Source organism: Pinus tabuliformis, chromosome J, assembly GCF_031772625.1.
Source record: "Pinus tabuliformis cultivar Carrire ecotype Pingquan chromosome J, CPIR1, whole genome shotgun sequence".
In the NCBI taxonomy this organism is placed as follows: domain Eukaryota; kingdom Viridiplantae; phylum Streptophyta; class Pinopsida; order Pinales; family Pinaceae; genus Pinus; species Pinus tabuliformis.
Genome location: NC_142295.1, coordinates 120,072,258 through 120,095,710, shown reverse-complemented (window position 1 = coordinate 120,095,710; position 23,453 = coordinate 120,072,258). Strand labels below are relative to the sequence as shown.

Genomic DNA, 23,453 nt, shown 5'->3' with positions numbered 1-23,453 from the left:
CTTAGCTTTAGGACTAAGTGGAAGAATTGACTCTCTATTCATAGTGGAAGAATTTTTGTTATATTTATCAATATGAATAGAGTTGTTACGTGACGAAGATGTTGATGCTTCACAAAGCGAAACTTCACTATCATAAGAATCCATGCCTCTCAAATAGAAGAGGTTTAATGATATAAATGCAAACTCTCAAAATGAAAATATATAGCTTAAAGAATGAAAATTTCCCTCCAAAAATTTTTCGCCAAAATTTTTCCCTCCAAAAATTTTGTTTCATGTATTTCCCTCCATTATTTTCTTCTACAATTTATTGAAAAAATTTAAATATTTTTTATTTATTTTTTTATTTATTTTTATTTATTTTTATTTTTTAATGAAATATATCTTTAAAATTAAAACTGTAAACTAAATTTTTTACCTAAATTAATTTATTACTTAAACTATGTAATATTTACTAAACAATTGAATGTTTTTTTAAAATTTTTATTATACCTTCTAAAACAAAATAATCCCACATTCACCGTGCTATAAAACAATTCCGTAAGATTCGCTTTATCATAGTTTCCTATTCGCCATAACAAAATTAACATGTTAAAATTTATAAAAACAAATTAATCCCACATTAACCATATGGTACAACAATTCTATAATTTTCCTTATATAATAAATTTCATTATCACTATTCCTCACATCACATCAAGGTTTTCTTAAGTTCGTTTAAAGACTTGGAGTGAATTTGTGGAGTAGTTACATTGCTATCAACAACATATTCAATGAAGGATTATCACATTTGAAAGGTCAGTTAATTTTTCTATTGTGAAAATTTTAAAATTAAATAAGTTTAATGAAATTTAAATTTTCTTTAGTAGTTAAAAAAATTTGTGGGACAGATTTACCCACTACGTCCGCAATGGGCATGGTGGGACCAATAATGCTCCCGGTGGACCAATGGGCCCGTGAGTGAGGGTGGGGGGGCTGGTTTCCCAGCACCCCGCCCCACCCCTGGCGCCCAACACCCCACCCCACCCCTAGTGCCCAACCCCCCTGCCCTGGGATTTCTAGAAGTCACATCATCACCATTATGGATATTTGTGACATTTCATTCAGACACACAATTGGCAATGTTATTGTCAAGCTTCAAGGGGAAAACAAACTCAAGGATGCAGGTTACATGCTAAGATGTTGAAAATGCATATTTGATTAATGTTAAAAAATTTAGTTATGTACAAGTTAATTGAACTTTTACTATTTCATGTTACAGGAAAAAGAAAAATCTTCTTAACCGTGAAGATCAACCATTTATAAATGATTGTGATTTCATCCATATTGATAGTTGGGCAAAAGATGATAGCTATATGTCTATTATTTTTAATCAGTTAGATGGAAAGAGTCATAGCCAAGTACTGGCTTATGATGTTATTGTAATAAAACTAACATATGAAGACAAAGAAGCAAAAGGAGATTGGGTTAATTGATTAACTATGTTATAGACACATGTTCAAATGAAGGTGACTGGGTTCTGGATTTATTTTCTGGCTTAGGTAAGTTTTATTATATGGAATTGAATTTCAATATCTTATTTCTTAATTTATATGTCATTGTACTAATTTACTTCATTATTTCTTTTGTGCTTGATAATTAGGTAGAACACTAGCATGTTGCCTTCAAAAAGGAAGGAATTGCATTTCCATTGAAAAAGATCCAATACAATGTAATTTTATTCAGCAAAAAATTAATGCTCTTCAATTTCTTCGAGATGAAATGCAAGAAATTGGGTTGAAGAAAGGGGACTTTAGTGAATCACATGTGGCAAAAAGGTAAAGGAACCCCAACCACCATTACATGGAATGATTAGAAAGGCACACATTGGGAGATTCGCAGACATCAAAGATTCATTAGAAGAGGAAAATGAGCAAAATGAAGTAGAAAATATTGTGGAACAAGACAATGATGAAACTCTAGAGGATGAAGAGTTTGGATTACATGATACTGTTGATTAACTTTAAGTTATCCTTGGAAACCAAGCTCATCTTTTGCAACTATTAATTAGTTATACATGTAATGTTTTGACTTTGACATTTTATGATAAGAATAAGCATTCAATTAATGTTGTTATGTGTTCAATATTTGTATTATGTGATTTTCGCATTAATTTTTATGTTAATCATTATTTTTTGAAAAAACAGTGATTATTACTATTTTTTTGACATGAAATTCATGAAAAAAATAAATAAATAAATAAATAAAATAATATTTAACCATTTTTAGTTAAAATTTTTCTATAAAAATTGTGATTTTGACATGTCATTTCTAGCAAACAATTACAAAAAATAATCAAAATGTGTTATTTTTTAGTTATATTTATGTTGGAAATGGTTATTTTTATGTCAATTGTTAAAAAATATTGTATTTTAGAGACAAATATTTCATGTGCATTAAAAAATTAATTAATGATGTATAAATATGTATAATATCGAAACTTCAAAATATCGACCTTCTTCTTTAAATATGCAAAATAATAAAAACAAGAAAATATGAAGAAGAAGACCACTTCAAAAATTGTTAAATTTAGAAAATAATTATTTACATTTCATACATTAGAAAATTTAAACTCAAAAAATAGGTCTTTTAAAAAAAGGGCCCGATGCAGAATCACCACTTTTTTAAATTAGCATGCAAATCACTAACATTCTAAAATGTAATATACATAAAAAAAATTGAAGTGTCAAAACTATGCTCTAAAAAAATATGTGTGTTCTGCATCGCCCCTTTTCAAAATCAAGTCACCATTTTACTATCTCTACAAAACGGGTAACAGTATCAGTTCCTGTTTCAAATTTTACATTATTCATTGACATCGACAACTATATCAACTAAAAGCCTTTGGCACTAGAGGTATGGTCATATCAATTATCAGGATATTTTGTTGTTGTAGTAACAAGGAATGGTTGAACGAATCCATATGTTAAAGAATGAGTATGTTGCTTGTGAAGGCTATGCATTAGGAAAATTTCATAGAGATGAATTCCCCTCTAATTATGATAACAAAAGAAGAGATGTATTAGAACTTATGCATTTTGATGTTTGTGGACCCATGCAAACCGGCTCCCTAGGAGGTGCTTATTATTTTTCATTGTTTATTGATGATTACAGAAGGTACAATTTGGTGTACTTCCTTAGGAAAAAGAGTGATGTATTTGAGTATTTCAAATAGTTCAAAAACATGGCAGAGAAGCAAACAGGGAAGTTCATAAAGATTCTTTATTCAGATCAAGGGGGAGAATACAGGTTGGGTAACTTCATCAAGTACTGCAAGTATCATGAAATTGTGCAGAAATTTACAGTACCCTACACTCCAAAGTAGAATGGTGTCGCAGAAAAGGAAAAAAAAAACATTAGGGGAGTGTGCTTGGAGTATGATTAAAGGTAAGAATGTCTCAAATTATTTTTGGGCAGAGGTCATTAATGCTTATTTAAAGAACATAAGTCCAACAAGGTATCTTGATCTCAAGACCCCATTCGAAGCCTTGTATGGTTTTAAACCAACAATTCATCATTTGAGGGTATTTGGGTGTAAGGTGTTTGCACATATTCTGAAGGAGAATAGAAATGAACTTGATGTTAAAGGTATCAAATGCATTTTTGTAGGACACTATTCATAATTTAAAGCATATAAAATGTTTTATCCATCTACTCACAAATTATTTCGAAGTAGAGATCTAATTTTCCATGAAAAATTAGATGAATGGAACATAGACAACAACTTTGAAAGGTGTCACATACTTCTTGAAGTTGAAGACAATAAAGAAGAAGCAAAAAAAAATAAGTAGCAAAAGCTTGAGGAAGAATCCAGTGATATGGACATCACCAGCAATCAGAGTTCACCTAAAGGTGGAGAAGTATCTTTATAGAACATGGTTGAAGATAGTGAAGTTCCAAGGAGATATACTCAATAGATTCGTCTACCTGAAAGATATAAGGACTATGCATTAATGAGTAGTGTGTTGAATGTCATAGAATCCATGAGTTTTAATGAAGCTAATGAACATGAAGAGTGGAGAAAAGAAATGAAGGAAAAATATGAATCTATAATTAGGAAAAAAAAAACCTATGAATTGATTGAATTACCTAAAGGTAAATATTCCATAGAATGTAAATGGTTATACAAACCCAATTTTCAAGCAGATGATAGTGTAGATAAATAAAAAGTTAGATTGGTGGCAAAAGGTTACTCACAAAAGAGCACACTGATTATGCATAAACATTTTCACCTCTAGCTAAACTAAATACCATTTGATTATTAATTGCATTAGCTACAAAATACCATTGGAATGTACATCAATTAGATGTAAAATCTTCTTTTCTGAATGGTGATTTAAAGGGGGAAGTGTATTTGACACAACCTAAATGGTTTATGAAAAAGGGGCAGGAACATTTAGTTTGCATATTAAAGAAAGCTTTGTATGGGCTGAAGCAGGCACCTAGGTCATGGTATGAAAAGATAGATTCCTTCTTCCTTCAACAAGGTTTCCAAAGTGATCCAAATTTGTATACCAAACTTGATGCAAAGGGGCACGTTGTATTGATTTCCTTGTATCTTGATGATTTAATTATTACATGAAATTCAATTAAACTAATTAATACAATTAAGCTGCATTTGTCACAAATATTTGAGATGAAATATCTTGGAGAATTACATTACTATTTAGGTCTTGAAGCGTGGAGATATGTTGGTCAAACTTTTATCTCTCAGGGTAAGTATGTTAGATAATTGCTTAAAAATTTTAAGATGGATCAGTGTAAAGTTGTTTTTGTTCCAATGCAACAGAATGTGAAACTTCACTTTGATGATGGCTCAAAGGTGGTTGATGGTATAATATATAGATAGCTGGTAGGAAGCTTGAACTATATTACTACAACTAGTCCTAATTTAGCATACTTTGTTAGTGTATTAAATCAATTTTTAGTGAGACCTGTAGAAAGTCATTAGAGAGCAATGCAAGATGTAATCCTAAAGGAACAATTGATTTTGGTTTTCATTATATTGTTTCATTTGATGCTGAGCTGACATTTATTTTGACCTCCCTATTCGAATGTATCTTTATATGATTGTATTGATTGTTTGATTAATCAATGAAAAGCTTTGTTGTGGCAGCATCCGGGGCTCCTCACCTAACTGTTGTGAGTTTCATTCATCTAATATTTTATCTTCTTTAATTTAAAATCATATGGCTACATGATAATCCCCTTCTCTATGTAGATTCGTAAAAGTCAAGGAGGATTTCTTATTCAAAAGTAAGGTCACCAAACATGTAAGTTTGGATGATCTCAATGACTGAGACTGAAGATGTCAAAGTTACAAAGGAATTTATACTTGAAAGAACACACTACAGATTTACTATAAATTTTAATTAATTTAAAGATAAATATCTCATAGAGTTAAATATTTACAAAATTTATAATATTTCATTTTTGGTAAGAGAATGTTATAGAATTTATAAATAAAGAAAATGTCTTCACCATTATATAATACTAGTGGGAACATATAAATTAAATGCTTGGTAAACACAGATAGGAATAAATCTATAAGAAGTATCAAAACACTCATTATACACTTCACATTATTAAAAAAAAAAATCATAAAAACTAACTTTATCTTAAATTTATTATTAATAATAATAAATAATTAAAATAATTAGTATACAAGTTAAACATATATACTTTAAAAAAATATGGCACTGAAAACATATTTATGTTTCATCAAATCTTTATTAGGAAGCAGAATTATAAAACCATTACAAATTTGCATTCATGCCCAGACTCATTGGGAGCACTATACTACACAAAGTTGTAACATGTAAACTAAAATTGCTCCCTGAAATGAGTACAAGGTCATTACACAAAGCTACTAACATTTACTTGTAAATTTTCCAGAAGATAAAACAATAAATAAGCATGTACATAATATATACACAAATTATGTTATGCTCTTAACCTGCAAGACGATACTAGAATACCAAATATGCGAAGAAATATACCCAGAACATAGAACAATGAGAAATAACAACAAGTATTTTATTATTCAGAAAGCAATGTTCACTTGCCGCTTCGAGGGGGAAACCTCCAATAGAGCTAATCTCAATTACAAAATAAGACACAATGCTCCTTGAGGGGAGTCTCTATCCTTTATATAGGATTCATACATGCAATACCATGGGGCAATACCATGGTTCTTATTAATACCATCTATCTAATACCATGGCCCATTTGCAACTAACTATGGTCCCTTCGTTAAATGCAGGTTAACCACTTCAAATTATTAATATGGGCTTTATTTACTCTTTACTTAACTATAACTATGACTCGATCCTATTACATAAATAAGGGGGTTAGGGTTGGACCCTAACATGCCCTCCCCCATAAGAATAACCTTGTCCTCAAGGTTGAAGCTGCAGAAACTGCTGAAGGATAGTGGCTGGTTCCCAGGTTGCATCTTCCGGAGAGGTGTCTTTCCACTTGACAAGGACTTCCTTGATCATGTGGCCATGTAGGTGTCATTCTTGTGTGTCAAGAACCTGTTCAGGTTGGAGCCAAATTGACCCTTCTTCATCCACTTCAGGTAGGCTGGTTTGAATTCTGCAATGGTTCCCAATCACTTTATTGAGGCATGAGACATGGAAGACTGGATGGACTTTTGCAGTGGGTGGAAAAGCTAGCTTCTAGGCGACTTCTCCAATGCGTTGAAGTACTTGATACGGTCCATAGAATTTTGGAGATAATTTCTGACAACCCTTGTCTTTGAGTGATGTTTGCTTATGTTAGTGTCAGCCTTTGTAGCCTTCCTCCAGTGATCAAATATGCTCTTACAAAGTGATTTTAAGGTGTCAAGGTCAATTTTGTCATTTCAAAGAGTCTTCAAGCAAAATTTGGTCACTAGGCATTAGGTCTAGGGTTTGTTTTCACTCTTTTCAAAGTTGTCCAAATGGCAGTCCATGTCATCATTCAGCTGAATGTACCATCATTCAGAGGGTTGTCATCATCATGTCAAGTTCCATTGGGTAATTCTACAGCTTATCCATGCTTCAGTTGTGCCTTGGTAAGGTCCATTTCCCTCTCTTAGGGTTTTGGAGGTAATTTCTCTTGGATGATCAAATCATTAGCAAAACTTGTATCCGGAACTTCATAAACCTTTCCCTATCCTTAAAGTACCTTATCAAACACTTCCCATCACTGAGATCCCCCAAATTCCTCACTTTTCCATAAACCCTAGTTTCTTGCTACAACCTGGCAATTTTCTAGGTTGGGCCTGTGTTTTGCCCTTTTGGACCCCTTCCCCTCACTCGATCTTTGATATTCCACTTTCCCGTGCTTCCTAACATCCCTCCCTACTTCCAAAAATTTCCCCAAGAATTTGGAAGCCCCTTATCCCCTCATTTCGCTTCATTTCGACAAAATCCCTTGTTTCACACATCGGGATAGGTTTCACTCAAATGATGTTTCTGAGCAACCAAAGATGAATTTTGGAAAACTGAGAGAGGTTTTTGTCCACAACAGGACAAGGAAGAAAAACCTCCTTTACTTTGTACACAGGTACAATGGTTTTGGGGAAATGTCAAAAATACAATCGCCTCGAGAGAATTGATGCACCTCTGAAGTGACCTTGGGAAAATCAATTTTTCTCCTAGCTTGGTTGGCCAAATAACTTTCTTGATGAGTCAAAGGATAACTAGACAAAAATATATTTCCAATGAACTATCATGAGCTCAATTTGGAGGTGAGGAAGGCATTCAAAAGTTGACTGCAACAGCACTCTGCCTTGAGGCAGCCTCATTTGGCACATTTTGACCAGTCTTGGGAGATTTGATTTTTGACAAGGTAAATGAATGGAAATGTCAAAAATACAATCGCCTGGGGAGAATTGATGCACCTCTAAAGTGACCTTGGGAAAATCAATTTTTCTCCTAGCTTGGTTGGCCAAATAACTTTCTTGATGAGTCAAAGGATAACTAGACAAAAATATCTTTCGAATGAACTATCATGAGCTCAATTTGGAGTTGAGGAAGGCATTCAAAAGTTGACTGCAACAGCACTCTGCCTTGAGGCAGCCTCATTTGGCACATTTTGACCAGTCTTGGGAGATTTGATTTTTTACAAGACAAATGAACTCCAAATTGAAAAATTCTAATTGAGTTGGAAATTAGACTCAAATACCTTTCCAACGAGCTATCACATGCCTAATTTGGACACCGGGAAGGCCTCCAAAAGCCTCCTGCAAAAGTGCGCTGCGCATAGGAAGTGCGCACTGCGCGTTGGGTGGTGCGCTGCACATTGGGCAGTTTGGGCTAGTGTAAATTTACACAGGCGCTGCGCATAGGATTGTGTGCTGCGCACTGGGTTTGCGCGCTGCGCATTGAATATCAGCAACACAGAAATTTGGTATATGTGCCCGGAACACAACCAAATTCATTCCAAGCTTGCAAATAGGTATGTTATTGCTGCCTAGTAATGTTAGGGTGTTTGATATATGTTTCAAAGATGGGATTTGATGTATTGGGTTTTGGGAAAATGAAACCCTAGGTTCATAACAAAGGCATCCCTTGAGTTGTTTTAAAAATATGTGGGTGGTTTAGTAAGATGTCCCTCATCCTCCATTGATGAAAAAACCAGCTCCTTGCTCATTTGTGCACCCTAGTCAAACATTCCAAAGAGCACACATTGTATTTTGCTCATTTGTCAAAAGGTGACTGTTTTGTGTCAAATCATTGAAAACAAAGCATTATTATTATGGCATGGTTTGTTTGATGCTGTGGTAAACATACTAAAGTTTTGAGTATACATTGAAATTGACTCCGCCACACTTATATCACTCTATATATCATAGACATCTTGACACCAAAGCCATGTTAGACACAGATTCAGTTTATGAGCAGGAGGTAGAAACTGACCAGGAGACTTGGCTTGAGAGGGTCAACATTCACTTAAAGAAGCTGTTGGCAAAGGCTAATAGAGATAAAGATATGCTCTGACACATGAAACATCATTATTGGGCTCGCATGCATGTCAACAAAGCAAAAGTGAAGATTTTGAAAAAGAGGTTGAGCCAAGCACTAAAACAGCGGAAGAGGTCGGATCCACTTCGAGTTTTGGCCGAAGCATCGTTGGTTGAGCATAACACATGATAGAGGGTCTTAACTCTAAATTTGAGCGAATTTGGAGAAAATTTTGTCAATTTTGAATTTTTTGGCTCTAAAAACAGGTTTTTTGGCTCAACGCGCAGCGTGCAGCGCGTTACCCATAAGATTGGGAGGTCCAAATCACAAATGGTTTGCATTTTTGGATTTTTCATGATGAAATATACCTTCTCAGCTATTGCCAAGGCATTTCATCAAGGTTTGGGTCCCCAAAGGGTCAAAAAACATGCAAAAAATGACCTCACTGCCCCTTGTTGGACACACAGGAAGTAGTCTTGGGAGAATGAACTTTTGGAGGGGCAAATGGACACCAAATGGGAAAATTCCACTTGGGTTGGAACGTAGACATCTAGGGCTTTCCAACAAGGCAACTTGAGCTCAATATGGATGCCGGGAAGTGCCTCAAAATCAGCCTAGAAAGTGCATTGTGCGTAGAGATCAGGGCGCTGCGCATTGAGGATTTTGGCCAATTTTTCACCTTCCAGCTCAGAATTTCGGCCAGTTTTGTCCAGTTTCACCTCTTGATGTAATTTTTGGTTTTCCTTGATGTAATTTGATGTATATGATGTAATTTTTGCACTAAGTTAATTTTTCTAGAAGATTCATTCACCAAAGAGTGAAAATTTAATGAATGAATCAGTTTCCTAGCATATAGGAGTTAGTTGTTTGACTACCTAGTTTTCAGTTCCTTGTTTAGAATTGGTTGAAACTGCTCCTAGAAGGAGGAGCTCGACCCCTAGAGGTTAGGGAGTGGGTTAGCTTGGTCTATATTATGTAAATTTTCAGTCAGTAGCAAGGGTTGGACTCTTGGGAAGATTTTGGACACTATTGTACATATTTTTTCATATTTTGGCTAAGGGAAGATCAGAGATTTTGCAGCACTTGTTGGGATCCTTGTGGCTTTGTGTGTTGATGGTTTGCTTCTTTCTGTAATTGTAAGTTGTTAATGTGTATCGTTTCCCTTGTCTCATCTTCTGCAATTGAACAAATGAAGTGTTCAGGTAGAATCCATAGATTGTTATGCTCTGCCTTTAAGTTTGTTTAATTTTCTATGTTTTCATCAGTTTGAAGAGGATCCATATTCTCTTTTGCCCTCTTCAACTCCTAGTCATTCTGATCCATCCATACACCCGATCAAAAGGCATCAAGACTATTGCCTACCTCGCCCCAACTCGATCTCTGCAAAGATCTGACCTCAATCCCCGCACCCAAAATTGGTTTTCCCATTTCTCCAGCAAAAAACTCAAAAATCTAAACAAACCTTCCTATCTCTTTACTAGCCTAAAATCAGTATTAAATTTGAGTCATCTCAGCCCCTTTGAAAACCTTTTGCCGAGATAGACCCGGAGAGAGCCCTCTCCTATCCTCGTAGGGCTAGCTATGAGGCTGAGCTTGGTTTGATGTTGCCTCGAGTTTTGCCTTCCTCAGCCCGAGGCAGATTCGAGCGCTAACAGCTTATATGGTTACAGCCTCAAAAATACCTGATCCCCTTCTTGAAATTGCCGTTCTGAGCAATGTTGATCTGCCTATTACTTCATGTGGTTTTGGGCTTGATGAATATTCTCTCTAAGGTGGGCCAGCATGGTTGTGCGGTTCTGTAGGAGTTGATCCACTGCTTGTACCTTCGACCATCCCTTGATATAAGAAGTGGGGGAAGGAAGGAGTTGACCATAAACTGTGTCATATGGAGTCATTTTTGTGGTGGCATGATAGTTGGTGTTATACCACCATTCGGCTAGAGGTAACCACTGTACCCAGAGATGTTGCTTTTCTGAAGTGAAACACCTAAGGTAGGTCTCCAGACATTTGTTGACAGCTTCAATTTGACCATCAGTTTGTGGATGATAGGAAGTACTGAGTTGTAGTTGGGTACCTTGTAGCAGGAAGAGTTCCTGCCAAAAGTTACTAGTGAAGGTCAGGTCACGATCAGACACAATGGAAGTGGGCATGCCATGCAATTTGAAGATCTGATCCATGAAAGATTGAGTGACCAAAGTCAGTGTAAAAGGGTGGGGTAGGGCGCAAAAATGAGCATACTTAGAAATTCTGTCCACAACCACCATGATGACTGACTTGTTTCCTGACTTTGGAAGACCCATAATGAAATCCATAGAAACCTCTGTCCAAATTGAGGCTGAGATGGGTAATGGCTATAATGTGCCTGGGGATTTGACTATTTCTCCTTTGTGGTGTTGACAGACGTCACATTCAGCTACAAAAGTAAGAATGTCCTTTTTCATGCCTGTCCAAAAAAATGATCTTCGAGTGCGAGCATATGTCTTCTGAAAGCATGAATGTCCTGCAATGGGAGATGAGTGCAACTCCGCCAAAATGTGGCTTTTAAAGGTGGATGTTGGTGATATTATGACTCTGTCCTTGTAGTGAAGAATCTCATCCTGCCATGAGTAGCCCGCTGTGGAATTTGGATCTATCTACAATTGATTAATGAGTTGGGAGAGCCAGGGATGTGAAAACCATTCCTTGCGAGCCTCTTCAATCCATTCTAGAATGGGAAGGGAAATTGCGAGCAGGGTACTTTCCTCCTCAAATTGGAGGGATAATGCATTTGCTACAATATTTTTGCACCCTTTCTTGCAAATTATCTCATAATCATATCCCATCATTTTGGCGAGCCATTTATTTTGTTGTGGTGAGGATAGGCATTGCTCCAAAAAATATTTAAGCCTTTGATGGTCTGTGTAGATTTGGAAATGTTGCCCCAATAAGTATGGTCGCCAGGTATCTACTACATGTAATATGGCCATCATCTCCTTATCATAGGTATATTGTCCCAGATTCTTCCCACTTAGTTTTTGGCTCATGAAGGCGAAGGGTCGACCTTCCTTGATTAATACCTCCCCAATACCTGTACCAGAAGCATCACATTCAATCAAAAAAGATTTGGTGAAGTCGGTTAGTGCTAAGACTGGAGTGGAACACATGGCATGTTTGAGAGCTGTAAAGGCCTGTTGTGCTTCATCATTCCAAAGGAATGAATTTTTCTTGAGGAGTTGAGTGAGGGGCCTAGCAATGCGACCATAATTGCGGACAAATTTGCCATAGTAGCCTGTGAGACCCAAAAATCCTCTCAAGCTCTTCAAGGTATTTGGTTGAGGCCAATCCTGCATTGCGTGGATCTTTTTTGGGTCCACCCTGACACCTTCATGCCCCACAATGTTGCCCAAATACTCAACTTCTTCCATGCCAAAAGAGCACTTGGACATCTTGACAAATAATTTATGCTTGTGGAGCAGTTGCAAGAGCAGATCTACATGCTGAAGATGTGTGGCCCAAGTGCAACTGTAGATGAGGATGTCATCAAAGAAAACAAGGACAAATTTCCTGAGATATGGTTTGAGCAGGTGGTTCATAAGGCTCTGAAAAGTGGATGGGGCATTACAAAGACCAAATGGCATGACCAGGAACTCATAATGGCCTTCATGAGTTCAGTAAGCAGTCATTCGAATGTATACTTCTTTCATGCAAATTTGGTGGTAGCCCGAGCGAAGGTCGAGCTAGTAAAGAATTGAGACCCATTTAGTTCAGCAAGCAAATCATCGACAACCGAGAACAGAAATTTATCTTTGACCATCAACTTGTTGGGGGCCTTGAAGTCTGGACACATACGCCATTCACCATCTTTCTTGAGCACCATGACCACCGATGATGAATAAGGACTAATGCTAGGATGAATGACGCCTGCTTCTAAGAGTTCCTTGATTATTTTTTCAATTTCATTCTTTTGGGAAAACAAATATCTATATGGGCGCACATTTGGTGGTTGGGCCCTTGGGACCAAAGTAATGCTATGGTCATGTTCCCCTCTTGAGTCTGGAAGCTCATGAGGATTGTCAAAGACTGGCAGATGGTTCTTTAAGATCTGTTGCATCTCAGGATGAATATGAAGAGAATTGGGTTCGAAGGCCTGGATGGCATTAAATTGGGCTATAACTCCATGGTGGCCCTTTTTTAACAATTTTCCCATCTGATGTAAGCTGATGATAGAGGGAGCTCCCTCTTGGAGTCCGCGGAGGGTATGTGTGTGGTTGTTTTGCTTAAAGCTCATATATAACTCCTAGAAATCCATTGTGATTGGGCCGAGTGTGCGAATCCATTCAGCACCTAGGATAATGTCGCACCCTCCCATGTGTATGGAAAACATGTGGGTCTTTAACTAATAATCCCCCATTTGAAGTTTGACATTTTCATAGCGGTCTTCACATTTCATTGTCCCCCCATTAGCAATTTGGACCTGGAAGTTAGAAACTATTCGGAAAAAAAAATGCACTGCTTCCGCGACTCTTTGATGGATAAAATTATGTGTATTGCCACTATCAATCAAGACTACTATTGGGCGATGCTAAATAAAACCTCTAATTTTGAGAGTTTGGGGAGAAGAAATCCCTGCCAAAGCATGCAGGGAGATAACTGGTTCTTCAAGTACATTATCCTGCTGGTTGTCCTCTTCTTCCTTCTCTGGTTCCTCAAGTGGTGCGGCTTCCTCCGATGAACTGTGATCAGTAGCATCAATTTGAAAGAATTTCCAGGCTCCTTGCATTTATTCTGAAGGGAGTATTTCTCATCACAGTAGTAACACAATCCTTGCTTTCTTCTTTCCGCCATTTCTGCTGGTGACGCCTTTTGAACCTTAAGCATTTGGGTAGTGCTTTGAGCCTCTGTGGGGCAACCCTTGGCAATGAAATTTGGGCAATTGGACTGGGCCACTAACGCACGTTCTACTTCACGAGCTATCCTGCAAGCATGCAGCCATGAGCTAGGGTGGTGCAATCAGACGTGGGCTTGTATGGCTTCTTTGAGACTATTGACAAAACATTCCACGTAGAACTCATTGTGTAGACCTCCAATGCGAAACGCTAAGGCTTTAAAGGTTGTAATATATTCGTTCATTGTTCCTGTTTGTCAGAGCTTAGTGAGACGACCCAAAAAATCAGATTAATGGTCAAAGCGGTGCGTAAGAGCTCTTTTGAATGTCTGCCAAGTCAAGGGCCTTCCATAGAAACGTTGATGCCATTGCCACCATTGCCATCTTTCATTGTCCAAGTACATGATACCCACACTAAGCTGAGTCACATCATCCAGGATGTAATTCAGTGTGAAATATTGCTCCATTTGTGCTATCCATGCTGCCAGGTGAGAGCCATCAAATTTATACATGTCCAGCTTGGGTGGTCGCAGATGGGATTGTTGGTGGGTGCCAAAGAGGTGAAGAGACTGGCTAGACTCGCCCTCAATGTTTTCATTACCAATATATGCCTCCGCATGTTCCTCCACCTTGCCCTTAGAGAGTGTTTCATTTAAGTTCTTCAGCTACAATATGACATCTTTCAATTGTGATTCAAGGCTGTCAATCCTCTCATTGGCCATAGCTTGAGCTCTAGTTTGTACCATGCACTGATCCGATGTACTTGAAATTTGGGACCGCCCAAAATTTTTGGCACTAACAATTAAATGGTACCACCTTGCTCAGCTTGTCGACCTGATTCTTATGGGCTAAGTCACCAATAAGCACCCCGAGGGGTCTCAGACTCTTTTTTTTATTTTTATTTTACTCCGAACAGAGTTTTACTCCTTGCTTAAGAATACTGCAGTAGCCGAATACCATAAATGTCAATGTTGCCCAAAGTCCTATGAAAATTATGCCCAGGTATAGGAACCCACACAATTAGTCAGATCTGAATAGTGGATCTGATTGTTGCGATGACTACAGAGCCCAAACTGCTAGATCTGGATGGGGGATTTGATGGATCTGAGAGATCTGAATGGCTGATCTGATAGATCTGAACAGTGAAACTGATTGCTGCTACGGATCTGATGGATCTAATTGATATGAACGACTGAACCGATTACTGCTGCTGCGACAAAACCCCACTTGCGAGATCTGATCTGGTAAAGATTATGCGTGATCTAGAGATAGAGAAGGGAACTATGGTCTCCATGAGTGTCAGGTGCTACAGATCGCAATATACATAAGGGTTTGACAGTAGTACTCGGCCCAATTTTTCAGGGCACTAACCAAGGATGATCAACCGTACCCTTAGTCGTACAACCCGACTACCCTATCGTACGCACGAGTAATCTCTCTGAGTGTTGTTCTTGGTGTACTGTAGCAGCAATACAACCAATGGTTTATCTATGGTGAGGTTTCAAGGGAGCTAGGGGGCTTCCAATATACCCAGAGGGTACTTGGAAGACAAGTCTGTGCACGGTTCTGTCTAATGCACTACTACTCGAAGGGGTACCCATAGGGGTTACAAGGGAGTCCAACAAGCGTGACCACCTCTTATATTCCCTGCGTGCATGCCTCCCCAAATCCACAGGTTTATGCGCTCAACGACAGATCCCATGGTTTAAAGACGTCGGAACACGTCTCTAGCCAAAAAAAAATTGCTAAAAATTGGAGACCCTACCGGCCATGGAAAGCGCTTTGATACTACTTGTTATGCTATTAACCTACAAGACGATACCAGAATACCAAATATACGAAGAAATATACCCATAACATAGAACAATGAGAAATAACAGCAAGTATTTTATTATTTATAGAGCAATGTTCACTTGCCTTTTCAAGGGGGCAACCTCCAATAAAGCTGAGCTCAATTACAAAATAAGACAGGATGCTCCTCAAGGGGAGTCTTTATGCTTTATATAGGATTCATACATGCAATACCATGGGGCAATACCATGGTTCTTATTAATACCATCTGTCTAATACCCTGGCCCATTTGCAACTAACTGTGGTCTCTTCATTAAATGCAGGTTAACCACTTACAATGATTAATATGGGCTTTATTGACTCTTTACTTAACTATAACTATGATTCGATCCTATTACATAAATAGGGGGGTTAGGGTTGGACCCTAACAAATTATTTAGCCCCTTCATCTAGGGACATGCCCTAAAATTGAGCAAACATCATTATCCACTTGATGTTTAAGACACTTTGGAAAAATGAGCACATTTACCACCAGAGCTTATTGCTTCCTGACCTTGAGGTTAAAATCCTCCAACACCCCTTTTATTTTAGTGAACTCATCTTCCATGCTAATTACCCTCACTTGTAACTCAATGACAGCTTTCAAAGTTGTGGTCAAGGAACTCGCATTGAGTTCTTGATTTTTCACAATTTTATTTATATTCATGCATGGAGGTGACGATCTCTTTGAGACCATGTAATATGGTGACATGAAACATCTTGCATGCAATGCAAAACGAGTCCATATAACTTACTGCTGGAACAAGACCCCTTAGTGGCTGCATGAGGGTTCCACCCCCATGCTCTACCAAATCAAGGAGGAACTACTTGTTAAATGAAACTTTAAAGATTGAAATTTATTTTAAAGTTTAGAAACCTTGGAAAATCTAACTTGTCCATAATATGCAATTTGTAAATTGTTTGGCAGTATTTTTGTAAAAATATTCAAATTTCTAATAATTGTTAGAATACCATACCATATGCCCAAAACACCATAAGTCACTTCATGTGACACTTGTTGACATGATTTTTTTTTAATTAAAAGGAGAAAAATGACAAAACTACTTCAGAGATAAAACTTAATCTTCTGTTTACCTACAATAATATGAATTTTCTAGAATATTATGTGGAGTTGAAATCTCTACCATCCACCTAATAATTATTGACAATTAAAATAAAATTCTAAAAGCACTGTTACAAAATAAATGGCCCTATCAACATAGCTAAGGCCAAATATTTTTGGTATATACAAATTTAAAAATATAAAATATTTCTATCAAAAATTTATATACCTTTTAATTTATTTATTTTTCCATTAATACCACACTAAAATTTGTATACCTTTTAATTTATTTATTTTTTCCATTAATACCCCACTTTTATGGCGAGAATAAATCTCCTTTTAAAGAAAAGAATGAGGATAAAAAGTGAAACAAATATGCCATTTTTTTCCTTTCCACAAAAAGAGATGAATCCACAAAAAGAGATGAATCTTCCCCAAAAAAAAAATTGGAAACACCATTTAAATAAACTTTCTCTCCTCTTTAACTAAAAAACATTCAATATGAGAAAAATGTTCATAATAAAATTAAAAAAAATTAAAAAAAATTTATTTATGATTTAAAAATAAATTTCTATATAAAATTATATAATAAAAATAAAATAAGATTTATGAATTATAAATCTAACAATTTTTTTTATTAAAACAATTTTTCTTTATAAGTTGAGAATCCTCTGTCGACTCCAGTAACAGAAATAAAAAAGCATATTCGCGTACACGGCAATTAAACCTAACGTGAGAAAAAAGAACATTCATCGTGCTCATGGTTTACTGCAAGACATATGAAAATGACTCATCATGCGGAAGTCGTGAAGTCGAAAGAGGAACATGACGATTCTACGAAGAGCAGAGAGGAGAAAAAGCCGAGTGTGGAGTTGGCCAAATCGAATTGGAGCAGATTATCCTGCATCTGATACGTCCCTATCACAATCGATGTCACCGGATCCTCCCCTGCATCAACAAATCCCAGACACAACACCTTATCAGTAACATACACCATGGAGTTAGCTCCAGAGATCCTCCAGATGGTAGAGTTGTTCTGCAACACAAGGTCAATCTCCGGCACCGCAGGCCCAACGCGAGAAAACCCAACAGCGCTCGAGTTGAAACATGCGTCGAAAGGGGCCACCGAAGCAAGGCGCCGGAGATTCTTTTGCTTGGCGAAGGCGGCCACGATGGAATTGTAGATCGGGGTTGCTAGTCGCGTGTAGGGCACCACGGAGCTCAGCTTGGTGCCGCCACGGCCCTGCGTGCCGATTCGCAGCATAGCTGCGTCGATCGCAAGGGGGACACCATTGACATCTATTCTCTGCACACCAATGTAAAAGTAGTCCGGGTAGACGGGATTCTTGATGAAGGGAGTGTGGATGAGCTGGAGGGAGAGGTCTGTGTATGAGCCATATGCAGGAAATACGAGAGGCCCATCGCCAAAGAAGAGAGGACCCGGTGCATTGCCACTTGGCAAGCACATGGCAAACTTGCGGCCAAAGCCCGCCGCAGCGGAGAGCTGATCTGGCAGCGCCAGCATGGAGGAGCTCATCCCAGCGACTCCAGCCACCCCACTTGGCAAACCGGAAAGGTCTCCTGTGCTAGCGCAGGCGGAGACCAGGCCAGGGAACGTGACGAGGGGACCGGGATTCGAACCGTCGGTGCTGGGAAGAGCCACGGCGTCCTGCCCGAGTTCGAAACTGTGGTTGGCTAGGCCGGGCACGACACAGGTGTCGTTGTTGCATCCGGGCGCGCGGGGGCCATAACAGGAGCCGCAGCCCGAATACTGATACGATTTGCACAGCTGCGCACTGCAGGCGAGGGGTGTGTAAGTGGAGGATATGTAGGTTTTGTTGTCGCATGTTACCCACGTGTAGTCTTGTTCGATGTCGAGCACTAAACGCTCGATCTGCAGAGGGGTTCCCTGCTGGATTTGGAAGGTGTAGCTCAGCGTTGTGTTGTCTAGGGTAATCTGCGTGACGAGCTCGGACAGATTTGAAGGCAATTGGCAAAAACAGATGATGACGGCGGCGATTAGGACTACACGGAGGGAAGCCATTGCGTCGATGGAATTTGGAGTATAAATAGGCAGGGTTGGGGAACGATTCGAAGGCAGCGGGTAGTGGGATGGATGGAATTTGGAGTATAAATAGGAAGGGTTGGGGGACGATTCGATCCCTAGCTGGTCCTCGTACACGCATTCGGCTGCCTACATTCTCCGTATAGTGATCAGGATCATGATTCGAGATCGTGCAATTGTCGTATTTGTGAAATGACATTTTACTTGCAGCGGGATCACGATTCGAGATCGTGCACTTGTCGTATTTGTGAAATGACGCCCTTTTTAATTGGCAAAAACACAGTTGTCTATAACGTGACTTTTTGAAAGTCTTTTTGGCGGGTTTTTCCAGTCGAAATCCGGCATAAATTTATTGGAATCGCAAAGTTTGATAGCTAGTTTCTGCACAATGAAAACGTCACAGGGTTTTCGAGGGTGCTGAACAATGTTTTTTGATTTCAATTTTATTTAAAAGACAAAAATAATAATAAAGAGGATATTTTTGGATTTTAACATTATATTATATTTTAAAAAAATATGCATAATTAACCATGCTAAATATCTATTATTTTATTATTTTTAAATATAATGTAAAAAATAGTAATAACAAAAAAATATCAATATCTCTTATAAATAAAAGATTTCAATTTCTATTTTAATTGTATATCCACTTTATACAGAGATAAACTATTTGAAAATAATGAAAAATAAAAAAAGATATATAATTTTTTCATTGAGTACACATATGCAATATACAAATAATATAATTGATATAATATGATATGTAATTTCTTTTATGCTTAATTGGTATGTAAATAGCTTAAATAAAAATAAACTAATAAGAAAAAATAATTCACTATTAGCCATAAATAAAATACTTCTTTTTGTCAGAGAGAAAAAACATCATAGTTTATATTAAGAGAATATAAAGTTCAGTATACATACAAAAACCTGTAGCCAATGGTTCCAATCTTACAAATGTCCAGAAAAAACAAAACCTAAAGACGTGTAGCCATAAATAAAATACTTCAACATTTATATTAAGTAATATAATTTTATATCAAAGAAAAACTTATGTTTTCATTCTTTATTGAAAGAAATATGTGTAATTTATTGCATTGTTGATATGAAATTGATATATAACATTTAAAAAATATCAATAACAAAAAAAAAATAGTATAAGAGAGGAAGGGGTTATTTTTTCTCTCAATGAATAAACATAGATTCAATATGCTTAGGGATTGTGGACATATTATATATATATATATATATTATATATATATATATATATATGGAGAGAGAGGACGAAAATTAATTATTTATATTTAGAGAGAGTTCTAGAGATATTTGCCTTCTATTTCTAAATATGATTAGGGTATGAATGTGTAAAATGTCAACCCCAAATAAAATATTTCAATATCAACTATATTATTTCTAAATATGATTAGGGTATGTATTGACAATCTCAATGTGTAAAATTTCAACCCTAAATAAAATATTTCAATATCAACTATATATAAATTAAGGAAATTTGTAATTTATTATTTTTTAATATGGAATTGACATACATATGTATAACATTTAAAAAAAAAATTATAACAATTTTGTTTTATATATAGAAAGAGTAGTGTAGTACATATTCTCTACTTCGAAATATGATTAGAACATGTATTGATTTCTAATGTGTAAAATGTCAATAATAAATAAAATACTTCAATGGTATATATGTGTGTGTGTGTTTTGCTCAAAATCAACATAGATCTATCTTAACTTAGAATCTACCAAGAGTCAAGAGAAATAAAATATTTCGACATGAAAACATTTATTTAAGTTTTGCATTAAAAAAAATGTTTGCATCTTGACATATTTGATGTTTGTTGGGACTTGGTAGATCCGGAGTTAAGATGAAAATGTTATATTTTTTTTTTTTTTTTAATGTGTTAGGACTCATTAATTTTCTGAGGTTGTAGAAGAAAATCACCGAGGTAGCCACAAACTTGTTAGCCTCACTCTCACATTAAAAGCAATTCTAAGTCCAAATAATTAAATTAATTAAAATAATGAAAGTTAGGATTTAATCCTACCTTTCTAGATTGAGTTTGTTCCTCATGGTTAGGAGTCAATTTAGGCTTAGTTGGTTTAGAGATTCTCCCCAACTAGTTAGGCTTCTAGATTAGTGTGTTGTTTAGATATTTTCTCAACCATAGTGTCGAAGATAGACGTACTATCTTGAGACCAACTTCCTCACGTATTTATTTGTACTATTATCATTCTTTTGTACATTGATTTGGATTGATTAATAATGAGAATGTGAGGAATGTTGTAAGGCTAAGACATTTTCCGTCATGTCTAGTTTTTCTATATTTCTAATATTTATTTATGTCTAGTTTTTCTATATGTCTGATATTTATTTTATGAGTGTGAGTGTGTATTATTAGTTTGTTCAGTTTTATTCATGTGGTATCAGAGCCAGCATTCGTGAGGTTTTGTCTGCCATCGTTGAGGTGAAATTTAAAGTGGAGCATCCTTCGGATCATGAAAAAGAACTTCATTGAGAAATAGACCAGCATTGAAGCTTCTGAGCAGAGCATGTTTCATTGAAGCAATGTTTGAGTACAACTCTTCGTTGAAGCTTAAAACATAAATCGATGAATGAATTGTGTTGGAAAAGAGCCTAGTTGCAATCTTGAAGTGTTGCATGGTCTTGCAGTTCTAGAGTGTGTATGCGTGCGAAGTATCCTGCTTTGAATGAGATGCAATGGACTAGAGATATCTCAAACACGACGTTAAATGGATCAGTCACATAATAAAGAGAAGCATGTGGAAAAGAATTCTCCATAACAGAATCATGTATCGATGATGCATGTGTTCTGTCCATCTCAATCACTGCATGTGTTGATCTTCTTGTGTATGCCTAGAGAAAGCTGTGACAATTTTGAAGTTTCATCTCTCAGTGTTATCAATATTCAAGAGTTTCAAGAAATTACCAGCGTGGAAGTGTACCGAGCAATGAACCACCGTGAGAAAAGTAGCCTTAGCATGGAGAACCTTTTGAGAAGCGGATGCGTGGTGGAGCCGAGTGTTTAAGAGAGTGAGTTGTAAGGATTATCTGCCCAATATCATTTGAAGTTGTTCAATTCTGAGTGAGAGTCAAAAGTTGTTTCGCCTGCTGCATACATGGATGAGTAGGGGACATGTTGTTACCTCTAAAGATTTGTAAATATTTTATGCCACATTTCTCTATTTTCAACTCTATCAACTGAGTCAAAATTTTGAGGAATCAGGCAAGAATTTCAATTCTGCGCAAATACCCATCTTTAAAATTGTTAACTAAATCAACTGTCCAATGGAATCGGCAAAAATTTCAATTCTGGGCAATTCTATATCCTCAACTCTGTCAAATTAGACAACAGGCCAAAGTCGTGGGGTAAGCATTTCAATTTTGGGCAATCGAAGAGCCACAGTTCCTTTGAGTTCTTGAGAACAAGCAAAAGTGGCAGCATTCCCAACGAACAATCCCCTCCTCATTGCATAATTACCATCTTGGATAGGTGCTCAATACCGTTCGGAGGTAGTTCTTGCAAGATCCTTGCAAACACATCTGATCTTACCAAGGACCGTAGATGTGCTGTTTGGGGAGGAAATTCCATCACATTGCTAAGACCTTCAATATCCAAGATTTTCGGGCTAATAATATTCCCAAATGTTCTGTTCGAGATGGTTAAATTGAGGCAAACAATAAGATTCCCAAAACAATTTGGAAACATATTCCAACTGGAAGCATTTGTCGAACCTGTTTCCTAGAAGCTTGCTGCTTTTTTCAATGAATCAAGAAGCGAGACCACTGGCAAAGTTCTGAACTTGGCTTTACGATGACCAGAACACATAATTGGGTTATTTTCGAGGCATATCTCTCCCAACTGACTATCCAACTGTGTTGAGCGGCCTACGTGAAACTACACCAGAACTTCATACCAATGGTGAGTTATTTTAAACGGTCAAAGGATGTGGATTCTTTTTCAAAGCATGATGTGTGCTTTAAAAAGCAGATTCATTCACATTTTAAAGTGAACATAAAATTCACTTTTTTCATTTTTTTTAAAATGAATTTTTTAGATGGGAGTTTTTAAAAGAAAAGAGATTAAAATTAATGGTGTAATAAGAGTGATTATAAAGTTTTTATGGAATTTTAAGGAGACATAAGGAGTGTTTGTAAAAAAAATTTATGTAATGGAGGGATAAGGTAATGGGAAGGTAATTTTATAAGAAAAGGTATTTTTTGAAATAAGATGTGTTTTCTTATTTCTAAAGTGATGTTTTTGGTGTAATAAGGGTATGTTTTAATATTTTGGAGTGATAAGTTTTTTGGAGTGAGAAGTAAGAGGTGATTTTTGTACATTTTGGCGAGATAAGGAGTATTTCTAATGGAGTAATAAGTGATTTTGTGGAGTCATAAGGTGCGTATTCTGTAAATTTGGAGCAATAAGTGAATTTGTTTGGGTGAAATACATTACTGCAATCCAAAGTAATCTTTTACTTCGAGAGCGATTGAGTTAGTGCAGATAGTCTTTTGAAGACACTTTGCTTACAAGTGTGACATTCTCATTGAGAAGTTTACACGATAAAGTTGTGATATTGAAGAATGATGTACTCCAGGAATTAATA

General features: G+C 36.7%; 1 pseudogene; it reads right to left on the bottom strand.

Annotated features, from left to right (window-relative positions):
* Positions 1 to 17,537: 17,537 nt before the first annotated feature.
* On the bottom strand, positions 17,538 to 18,788 carry LOC149225855 (putative aspartic proteinase GIP2 pseudogene; annotated as a pseudogene).
* Between the last annotated feature and the right edge of the window lie 4,665 nt (positions 18,789 to 23,453).